Below are 12,301 nucleotides of genomic sequence, written 5' to 3'. Positions count from 1 at the left end.
TGTCTTCACCTTTTATTATTTAAACGAATATCACTTGTAAATAGAACAATTGCAACTAAAAGCTTGTCTTTCTTGAGGAATAATGCTATGAAATATATGTTCGTTTTTAGCATTATCAATTACTAACCCACTTAATGAACGAAAGATTATAAATGCAATAAATGTAAATCGACACAAGAGATAACGTGGTTATATGCAATCGTTGTGATTGCTTTAGTCCACGGACCAACTAGAGAACGTATTTACTGAATATTTGTGGTGTGTTTACAATTAGTTACAAGAGGGTCTATTTATAGAATGGTTTAAGGAGTAAGCTAAAAACAATTCCTTGAAGCTTCATGTGAGTTTCCTGACAGCTTCATGGAGGCTACATGTGAGTTTTCTGACAGCTTCATGGAGGCTACATGTGAGTTTCCTAACAGCTTCTTGGAAGCTACATGTGAATTTCCTCACAACTTCGTGGAAGCTATATGTGATTTTCCTAACAACTTCATGGAAGCTACATGTGAGTTTCCTAACAACTTCATGAAAGCTTCGTGTGAGTTTCCTGGAATCTTCCCTCTAATTGTTTAAAGTTCTCCATATCTCCAACATGGGATGATTGTTGTAATTCATGTACTATATATTGATTGTCCATATAATGAGAAAAGACATCCAAAATCATTTGATTTCATGATATCACCTTCAACCTTTTACTTCTTCTTTCCCACCTTCAACCATAGCCTGGAGTTTCATTTTTTCTCTTTAGAAAATACATATGGCTGCAGAAATATATATATTCTTTCCCACAAATTTTCAATAGCTCGGTGCAAGACAAGTACAGAGTAATTTATAGTTACCTTGCAATACATTTGTTCTTGATACTAACACACATGGCCTTCTCTTGGCCTCCTCACCATCCCTATTTTAATTGCAAGATAAGTGTTTTAATTTTTTTATTCTATTAATTGCAAATTGCAATACCATATTGGGATACACGTGTTCCTTTGTGAACATTGAAGTCAATTGTTACTCACATCAACAATTGATTATTTTTTCTCTTGTTTATGTTCTACCATCTACACAAGAATCTTTCGTCATTGTTTGTATTCTTTTATTTCATTGATTAAAGCTTTAACAATTAAAAAAAAAAGTGAAGTACTCGTAAGATTCTACCCTCATGGCCAAAGGATTTACTGACCACACAACTAATAGCATTTGGAATGGTAACAGTAGAGATATAATGTTTTTATGTAATGATAATCATCGGGCCATATATGACTGAGCTTATTCACCTTGGTCTTGGAGATCTCAGAATGCTACAAGTTTTACTGACACATCTAGGCAGGCCCAATGGCCCATCAGAAATTGTCATCAGCAACAACAGTTGTTTCCACCCGCTAATTCTAGACTACTTGGGCCTGAACAAAATACAAGTTATCCGGAAGCTTTCGGCACATCCTCACGAGTGGACCAAAGTGATGACAAGTGGTATATGGATACCGGGGCCACTGCTCACCTAGCTTCGGACTCAGGTAAACTAGACACTATTTTTAATACAAGCAATGTTTCATCGGTTATTGTCGGTAACGGTTCCACTATACCTGTATTCACATCTGGAAATGCCACTTGTAACAACCCAAACCAATAACCAACCAAATACGCGAAACAAATTTTTTTTTTTTATATAACAGTGGAGTGCGCCACGCGTACCACCTCAGGGTGCGCGGCGCGCACAGGTCTGTTTTCAGTTCTGTCCGGTTTTGCAATTTTTCAAATAAAGATCTCCCACTTCCCGACATATTTAGACGAAACGGTTTTCACAACATGTCATAGTAATTAAAACTCACACGATTCAATAATAAAATGAGTTTTACAAAATGGGGCCCACATCGACCGTTTTACGAGTTTCATACAAAACGCGAGTTTCGACCACATTAGTTTAAATTCCAAACGACACTAAGAGCATGGTGTTTGGGGTTAAACTATCCAAGTCTCGGTCAAACTCCAAAAGCTATCACATCCAAAAGCATCCCCTATCAAACGACAAGCGAGAATCTCTAATCTAACCGTACGCCCTTACCCTTGTCAACGCCCGAGCCTATAAAAAGATAAACAACGAGAGGGTAAGCTAAAGCTTAGTGAATGCAATAATTATACATATACATATATAACTTACTTACTTACAAACACTTACAACAAATCCGTATACATAATAGCAACATAATTAGCATACCTTATAATGTATAATGCTAAATCCTCGATAACATAAGCTAGTATAACAATATCATATAATGCAACAACACAATACGTTACAACACAATACATAAGCATTGATGTTCACAACATCCATTAGTATTCGAATCCCAAGGCTAGCTCAACGAATGGTATCGTCAACATCGAACTTAATTCCCATTCGTCCCAATAAATGTGGTATCGTCAACATCGAACTTAAACACACATATGAGGTATCATCAACATCGAACTTAAACCCTCATCGAATTTCACTACAATAGCGGTATGGCTTCGTCAACATCGAACTTTAAATCCATACATGAGGTATCGTCAACATCGAACTTAAACCCTCATCAAATCGAACCAACAATATACTCTAGGATATGGTATCGTCAACATCTAACTTTAACCCATACCCCAAGTAAATAAATCATATACATACATATATAATTATTCCACTCACCTCAACGATTTGGTGATGATTTTATACTTCCGAATGCTTCAAAGCCGAGTACCTAATACAATAAGTACTCAATCAACAAAAAAACTTGTTGGGCTAAACACCAACGATTCACTCAAGTGCATTTAATGACTTAAATGCATTAAATGCCCCATTTTTACCAAAACTGCCCCTTAAGGGTCAAGACCATCATCAATCACTTAAAAGCTAGTGATTAAGGTCTATCAACACTAACTATAACACAATTAGGGTAATTCATACCCATAATCCTCAACTAGGTCAATCATTAACCCCTTTGACTCATTTAAAGTCAACACACCCATTTCGAGTCATCCACTAACCCAACTAACACCCATTTACCAATTAGCTAGGTGTGCTAGTAATTAACTAACCAATTAGGACTCATAAACATCAATTAACACTTTGAAACCCTAAGTTAGTTACCCTTGAGTCTTCATGACTCCATCTTACCAAAGAACACCCAAAATCAACAAATATGGGTTTTATGTTCTTCATTTACCCAAACCCTAACCCTACACAAAATCAAAGTAAGGACATCAAGATTAGAGCTTACCACTACAACCACAACATAGCTAGTGAGTAGATGAATGACTTTAATACCCGCACTTTGGCCCGAGAACAACTTCTTCCTCTTGAATTTAAGCTTTCTCACTCGAGAAATCACACTCTCTCTCCAAAATTAAAGTGAAGAAGATAAGGTTGTTGAAAATGGAGTGAATGATACCCCAAGATCTGATCTACTGGCCTCCAACACGTCCACAAGTGAAATTACCAAAATGCCCATCAAAATATCTGAATAAAACAAACAGAACCCAGCTACAGTGAGGAGTGCGCCAGGCGTACCCCTAAGTGTGCGCCTGCTCAGTTCGCCCTCTGACCTCTGTTTTAATGTACAAGGTCATCCACACTTTATGTACCATAAATACACTGTTGTACAATTATTATTAGGGTCTTACACCACCTTACCCAACCCCTACCGGCCCCTACACCTTCACAATATTCTTGTTACACCGAATATAGTTAAAAACTTAATTTCTGTCAAACAATTTAATAAGGAAAATAAAACCACTATTGAATTTGACGAATTTGGTTTTTCTGTAAAGGATGCCCGGACCAGACAAACTCTCATTCGATGTGACAGTGACGGTGATCTTTACCCTTTCACTCCTACCAACCCATCTAATATAGCTTGCTTACGTCGAGTCAACCTTTTTGGCACAATCGCTTGGGACATCCTCGCGATCGTATTTTACATACTTTGGTTTCTCGTGGTTTTTTTTAACCGCAATAAAGCTCCAACTAAAACTTTATGTCACGCGTGTCAATTAGGAAAACATGTTAAATTACCGTTCTCTCATTCCACTTCTGATATTTCAAAACCTTTTGAAATCATCCATTCCGATTTATGGACATAACTCATTCCAAGTGTAGGTGGTTTTAAATATTACATGCTATTATTAGACCACTATACTCATTTTTTATGGGTCTACCCTCTTCGTAAGAAATCTGACGCATTTTCCAAATTTTTACAATTTCACTCCAATGTTAAAAATCAATTCAATACAACAATCAAAGCCCTACAATGCGATAATGGGGGTGAATATAATAACACCGCCTTTCATGATCTCTTTTCTACTCATGTCATTGAGTTTCGTTTTTCCTGCCCGCACACCTCTCAGCAAAATGGCATAGCAGAACGCATGATCCGCACCATAAACAACTGTGTTCGATCTCTTCTCTTTCACGCTCGACTCCCTCTGGAATATTGGGGTGAGGCACTTCATATGGCCACTCATTTACTCAATATTCTTCCCTCTACATCCATCTCTAATGATATCCCGTTTACTTGACTTTTCAACAAACACCCTAAATTTTCTCACCTTCGAGTCTTTGGTTACTTGTGTTATCCGCATCTCTAAACATCTCGCAAACTAGCCAAACGTTCTACATCGTGCATTTTTTCTTGGCTATCCGAACAACCATCGGGGGTATCGTTGTCTAGATCTTGATTCAAAAAAGATTATTATATCACGACATGTCACATGTGATGAAACTATATTTCCTTTTGGTTCCATGTAACCAAACTCCTCTCCCTCTCATTATTTCCTTGATATTCCTGGTGAATTCCAACCCCATCCACACCATCATCATCATGAACCTCTGAGTACACATACTCCTGGTAGTCCTACTCCCACCACTACTTCCGCACCTACAGACTTACCCACGTCTCCTTCACCTTCAGCCTCTACTAATGTCGAACCCTCTATTCCTCCTACTCCAACTGGTCCGGTCATCTCTTCCTCCACCACCTAGAACCAACATGCCATGCTCACCCGTGCCAAAACAGAAATCTCTAAACCCATCTCTCGCCTCAACTTACATGTTACCACTCCACCTGACATTCCCAAATCACATGTCCAAGCCCTTACCGATCGTAATTGGAAACAGGCAATGATCGATGAATATAATGCTTTGATTAAAGAATGGTACTTGGGATCTGGTTCCGCAGCCTTCGGGGGTTAATGTTATTAGATTTATGTGGTTATTTAAACGTAAGTTGCACTCTGATGGTTCTTTAGACAGGTTTAAAGCTCGACTGGTTGCTAATGGGAAGAGTCAAAGACTTGGTATCGATTGTGGTGAGACATTTAGTCCCGTGGTTAAACCCGCAACTATTCGTACTGTACTCAGCCTATCCGTTTCTCGACATTGGCCGATTCATCAGCTTGATGTCAAGAACGCCTTTTTACTTGGTGATCTCGCAGATACTGTTTACATGCATCAACCCTCAGGTTTTCATGATCCAACAAAACCAGGTTATGTGTGTAATCTTTGCAAATCATTATATGGTCTTAAGCAGGCTCCTTGTGCTTGGTTTCATAGATTTGCCCAGTATGCTCTTCGTGTTGGTTTTTAACATAGGCGTTGGGAGTCATCGTTGTTCATTTACCGGCATGGGACTCATATTGCTTATTTACTTCTCTATGTGGATGACATTATTCTCACTGCTTCTTCCACCTCTTTTTTACAGAAGATTATTACCTCGCTTGACAAAGAATTTTCCATGACTAATCTTGGGCCACTGAATTATTTTTTAGGTATTTCTGCTACTCGTACATCACATGTCATGTTTTTATCCCAACAAAAATATGCTCTTGACATTTTGGATTGGGCTGACATGTCAAATTGTAAGCCGTGTTCTACCCCAATTGATACTCTGTCCAAACTTAGATCAAATGGACCTCCGGTTACGGATCCCACTTTATAACGCAGCTTAGCAGGTGCTCTTCAGTACTTGACTTTTACCCGACCATACATTACATACGCGGTTCAACAATTGTGTTTGTTCATGCATGACCCACGGGAACCTCATTTTAATGCACTTAAACGCGTGTTGCGTTATGTTCGTGGGACTATTGATAATGGGCTCCAGATTTTTCCGTCATCTACCACGAAACTCACAGCTTACTCTGATGCAGACTGGGGGGGATGTCCTAACACTCGTCGATCTACATCTGGATACTGTGTATTCCTTGGCGATAATCTTTTATCTTGGTCTTCCAAAAGACAAGAAACCGTCTCCCGCTCCAGTAACGAAGCTGAATATCGAGCGGTTGCTAATGCAGTTGCTGAAACATGTTGGATACGCAACTTATTTCGCGAGCTTCACTCACCGCTTTCTCATGTTACTTTGGTATATTGTGATAATGTGAGTGCTGTATATCTTTCTACTAACCCGGTCCAGCATCAACGCACCAAACACATTGAAATTGACATACATTTCGTGCGCGATAAGGTTGCTACAGGTGACATTCGTGTTCTTCACGTCCCTACTACTTCTCAATATGCAGACATCTTTACTAAGGGGTTGCCTAGACAATTATTTACAGAATTCAAATTCAGTTTGAACGTTCGTACTTTACCTCCCGTTCCAATTGCTAGGGCATATTAGCTTGTGTATATCCTTCTCTATAATTAGTTCATAGAAGTATTTTATTATAGGATTTGTCAATGCTTGTATTCTTAGAATGTAGCTTAAATCCCTCCTTGACATATGGGATGATTGTTGTAATTCCTGTACTATATATTGATTGTCCATGTAATGAGAAAAGACATCCAAAATCATTTACAATCATCACTGCCATAGTTACCCCAACAGCCATCACCAGCGACGTCGCTACTGGCACCACTAATGCTGAAGTTAAATGGTGGCACTTCTCCTACCCGTCCTGCTGATTTCATCACCATCCACAACTTCTATACAAGTCAATTTGCCATCTCCAAAGGTATTTTTGTTTATTTGATTTAAGGTTTATGTGGCTACTTTGTTCCCCTCGGTTTTATTCGTTCCATTTATGAAGGCACCACTGTAGTCGACACCGCAAACACCGGCACAAACCCTAATCTGATGTCTTCTTCCATGTTTGGTAAATGGTACACTATTATCCAATCCTCTAATTTTTTGTATTTTTTTGGTGCGTTTTTTAAACATCTATGGTTGTACTCTTGATGGTTATTGTAGGTTGCGATTTTCTAACTTTTTTTTAACATATCGAAGCTTTGCTTACGATTTTATGTTTTTAATGAGGCAATGCAGGTTTCGTTATTTGGTGTTGTTAATTGAAATTTTATTGGCTACTTGTGGTTAGCAGGTATACAGATTAAGTACTTTTTTTTTTTTAGTTTTGAGTACTTGAGATAATTTTGGTTGTTTATCTTATGTTCTAATGCTATTCGTTGGTTATTTACCTGCATTTGGATTATCATATTTGTGAAGGTATTTAGATATGATTTACTTATCATGTTATGTTTTTAGGCATTTGAAAATCTGGAATGTGTGTGTTGTATCTTTATGTATTTTTTAGATTTGTTTGTTATGTGAATCTGTTGGAGATTTCTCGATTTAAAAGAATTAATTATTGTAGTAATTAAAAAAAGGCTTGTAATTGGTGTTATGGTTATGAATATGGTTAGGGTTTGGAAAATAGCCTTTAAAATTAATGTTTGCTGTAAAAGGATTATTTATATATTTAGTTTTTGCAACCACCAAAAAACTGGGTTAAAAAGTTTGAACAACAGTGAAGGTATCCCAGGACGGGTCTGCCTGGTATTATGTTTGTTCGTTTCTTCTTCTTATTGTTGCATGTGGTTGTTCTTGTGACTATCAACAGCTGATTCGTTGTAATATGTTATCTCTGTTTACAGGAGCTGCATCAACTGCTGCATCGTTATAATGTGTTTATATCTCATGGTTAAGGTTTGAAGGATTTTGTAAATTATTGATTTTACTAATTGTTTATAATAAATTAAAGTGACTGTAAAGCAATTGACAAATGCTCTAGATCATGATATTTTTGTATTTTGCCAGTAATTTTTGACTAATGGGATTTAGTGCTCACCGCAAGTGAATCGTGAGATTTGGTTTGTGGATGAAAGCGTCCTTTGTCAATTTGATTATGTGTTGTAATGTTGTGTTTTAATGACTGCTACTGTATTTGACCGTTTCTATATTCGTAAATGTTTAGCTATGCTAAAAGGTGTCCATTTACAAACATTTAACTTTCAATTGTAGTTACCTAAAGTTTAATGGTTTACATTCGGTTCCGTTGTAAATAAGGACCATCAACTATGTTTGTGCGGTGCAGGGGACAACATTTGTACCTTAAAAGCAAGTAGAACCTCCACAAAAGCTGTTCTCTGCAGTTTCATCCGATAATTCAGTAGTTCAGGTGCGATTAAATGAGCATGCGTTGATTTAGAATTGACCTTGATAAGTAGATATAAGACATTAGCGTAGATATTGCCTGTATATATAAGATTTCTTAGTAAAGTTGCTCTTAATAAAGACTGGTAGGAATTAGTTTAGACTATAGGTGGCAAAATGGGGCGGGTCAGGAGGGTTGATTGATTAAAAAAGTACCTTTCTTTTAGAACTATATCATTGTTTTACTGTTATCTAGAATTGTCTCTGTATGTTGACTTACTGGTTGACTGTTTTTTACTCTGGTATTCAGAACTTGAAATGATCAAGTATTTTACTTTATTATTTCAGATGGATACAGATTGGTGGATAGAGAATGCAGGTAATGGTCTTATGGGCTCGCAAGTATTAAACACATGAAACTTATTAAACACAATTTTGTTAGTTCTACTCGAATTGTGTCTATCGAACTTCCTCTAATGTTATGTATTTTAGATTGTCAAAGAGAACGGGAGACTCAAGTTTCTTATAGAGGTATTATTCAGGTTCAAATTCTCCATGAATGGAACTTTTGAGTAGCTTTTGATCCCGTTATCTATGACGTCGTCAATGGTTTCTCGCACTCAAATGTTTCTCTCTATCTTTCACTTTAGCTTAATGGTTTAGGTTTGTATCATTCCTTATTAATTATATATATATTTTTTTATTTGAAACACATTCTTCTGTTTTTTTAGGTTGCAACATTGGAGTTATGGGCCTCTTCTTCACTCAAGACTTTAATGGTGAGAAAAACAGTATAAAAAGGTGTCTCTATCTCCATTTCCTTTCTCTATTTGCTTTTCTTTTTTGCCCCATTTATTACTGCTTTACATTTTTGGGTGTTTTTATTTCAGCAATTAATTTCTTACCTTCTGCTTCATGGTGCCTTTGTAGTGGTTTACACTTTTCTTTATCATTTTGGGTTTAAATTGCCACATTGGCTACTAGATTTTCACGTTATTGGTTGTAGAATTTGTACTATGTTTATTGTAGTTTATAACATAGATAAATTTAGTACTTTAAGTTGATTAGTGTTTTTCACTTGGTGTGAATTACTAGAATGAAGTAATGGGTCATATGTAACGGTATCCATAATCTTTGTCCGTGGGAAATGTGGCAACAATGTTTATGATGCGACAATGGATGATGGCACATTAGTGATCGGACCATATAATAATGATCAGACCATATGGTGCCCTTTGTTAAGTTAATAGTACATATAATGTTTCAGGCGATAAAACTCAAATGACCGCCATCACTTCTTCGTAATTAGCTTTCGTTGTTGATTCTGTGAGTATTTATTGTTTGATTTTTACTTCAATTGCTTTTTATTCGTCTTAATTTTTTTTAGGGTTTGAAGCGATAAAACTCAAACGGACCTTTAAATGTTGAATTGGTTTACTGGCCTTTGTCATGTAAGAATTTTAATTTGATTTTCCATTAATGAATGTCTATTTTGTGTATTTTCTGTTATAACTACAAAAATTGTGAGTGATATTGGTTAATTAGAATGGTATTACCAAACGTATAGTGAGTGTCACCAAAAGTATATGCGAGAGTTAGAACGACTGCAAATGGAGTACGGAGAATTGGGAAGGGTCTTGATGAACAATAAATGGTATCACTTACCTCAGAAAAACAGGTAACTTGTAAGTACAATGCTTATTTTTCCCTAAAAAATAAAAAATTGTTGTGATTTTATTTCGTTAGATATTAGTGATTAGTGATAAATAGGGTTAAATTTTTGTTTATTAATTAATTTTTCCTGTTTTGAATTTAATTGATTTTCTTTTTGTCAGAAATTGGAGGAGGTGGTAGAGGAAATTCAGCAGGCTAGAAGAATCAGGTTGTTGCATCATCCCTGCTCGAAAGACGCCATGGGACTTTCAAAATGTTCGATTCAATGGTATAGCAAGATGCAACCTTTTACAACTATGAAGAAGTAATCATTAACAATAGCAATTGAAATATCAACTGTATGATGGTAAATTTTGAACCGTATAATACTTTGCCAAGCGTTATGTTTAAATAATAGCCATCAATAACTCATAGCCGCGTAGAGCGTACCCCTCAGTCTTGTTTTGTCCAAAAACATTCATATTTTGCCCCAAAACCTTCGTATTTTGCTCAAAAATCTTCAAATTTTGTTCAAAAAACTCTATATTTTGCCCAAAAATCTCCATATTTTGGCAAAAAAAAAAAAATTTAAAAAAATCTTACATTTAAAAAAAAAAAAATTCGCCTCCGGTGAAAAAATTTCTTGGCCCGCCACTGACTCCCACTATACTTTGTTATACTATGAATATCATAATTAATATAATATTATAATTTTAATGTTAATAACTACATTTCATTTCACTCAAGCTTAGATATTTGATGACATACATATTAAAAGAGGTTTTATTATATGAATAAATAAAGTTTCAAGTTTATAAAAGGAGATTACCTTTTTAAAGTTAACATATACATAATAATATCATTGGAATCTCAAACCGGATCACTTGTGGATCACCTGTTCCAATCGTTTGTGTTATACATGGGGTACTTTTGTGGGATCACATCTTTGTAAAATTGTTAATTTGGAGTGGGAGGGGTGGCTGGAATTAAAAAATCCATGAAATAATCTCCAAAAGAAAAGCTAAATCCGGAAAACATGATCTACTTTTCATTTAGGAATATTACTTAATTTGTCATATCTACGTAAAAATTTACAGGTTCAAAGTTCATTAACATTGCATGTTAAGATAATTAGAGATGATTAAAAATAGTTGCAAAATAATCCAGATATACTGCATATACATGAACACAAATAAATTTCCTCTATAAATAACTTTAACATAGAAAACATTTTCCGTTTAGTTGTTTAATTAAGTTAATTGTCATCTCAAGAATACTCAATCAATTGTTTGGATACGATCCCTTAGTCAACTTAATTGAAATAGTTCTCTTCATTTGATATGTTCCTTTTCTAAGTGTCAAGTGTTAGGATTATAGGACCAATAAGACAAGTGATTTATGCCAATCTTTCACCCACAATCGACAAACAAACTAGCTAAAGCAAGAACGATAAATAAAAGCATAAAAACGACGACCTATAATAAAACGCGGAAAATAGTTTACTCTACGGGAATAAACCAGAGATTACTTACAATATTTTTTGTGCACATGTTACATGTTACAATGGGATATGTTTATCGTGCTAAACTAAGACGAATTCAAACACAATACAAAGTTGTAATTGCATTCCAGTTCTGGCCGCCCAAGCCCTTTTTTGCAGTCGCGACATGCTTTCCTCTACAAATCTCGCGATCGCGAAATGATCATCGATCAGCAGCAATCTAAATTTACTTCGAACACGAACTCGCGTTTGTTTCCTTGATTAATGCGAACTTCACACTCCGACTTAGTTGATTGACCATTGGTCGTAGTACCTTTCAAGCCTATTTTAAGTTTAGATTATTTTTGTTAATTTTTAAATGGGTGTAACATTATCTTACAAAAAAATAAAATGTCTTATATGTCATTATTGATGCATGGTTTGGTTCGACTCGCTGCAAATGTCTTCGAAATCAAAGGATATCATCTATGTCATTATCACTTCATTGTTATGAAATATTTAGAGATTTCGGAATGGCGTTTTATATGCAAACAACACGTACACTGAAGAAAGACTTTATTTTTTATTCGATTTGTATGGTTTCTTTTATTTGGATCCGTAGTAGATTTTCTTGTAATTTTAGATGGAATTTTTGGCTAATGAAGTCTTTGTAATGTTTAGTTGTTTAGGGGCGAAGCCAGGAATTCAAGAGAAGGGGGCTCACATCTTTTGAACGATAGCGTCGATAAATATTATATGTTACTGAATA

The 12,301-nt window shown here is 35.8% G+C and overlaps 1 long non-coding RNA gene across 6 annotated transcripts; it reads left to right on the top strand.

Moving 5' to 3' along the window:
* Nucleotides 1-7,645: 7,645 nt before the first annotated feature.
* Nucleotides 7,646-10,375, top strand: LOC139885698 (uncharacterized). Of its 6 annotated transcripts, XR_011772051.1 has the most exons (6): nucleotides 7,646-8,424; nucleotides 8,748-9,025; nucleotides 9,131-9,178; nucleotides 9,787-9,850; nucleotides 9,967-10,077; nucleotides 10,235-10,375. It is a non-coding gene; the product is annotated as an uncharacterized lncRNA (long non-coding RNA). The 6 variants fall into 6 exon arrangements; XR_011772050.1 differs by having other exon boundaries at nucleotides 7,646-7,952; nucleotides 8,341-8,424; nucleotides 8,748-9,850; XR_011772049.1 differs by having other exon boundaries at nucleotides 8,748-8,778; nucleotides 8,892-9,850.
* Nucleotides 10,376-12,301: the final 1,926 nt, after the last annotated feature.

Source organism: Rutidosis leptorrhynchoides, chromosome 1 (assembly GCF_046630445.1).
Source record: "Rutidosis leptorrhynchoides isolate AG116_Rl617_1_P2 chromosome 1, CSIRO_AGI_Rlap_v1, whole genome shotgun sequence".
NCBI classification, from domain to species: Eukaryota; Viridiplantae; Streptophyta; class Magnoliopsida; order Asterales; family Asteraceae; genus Rutidosis; species Rutidosis leptorrhynchoides.
The sequence above is the reverse complement of the archived record's forward strand: the minus strand, read 5'-3'. Positions and strand labels throughout refer to the sequence as shown.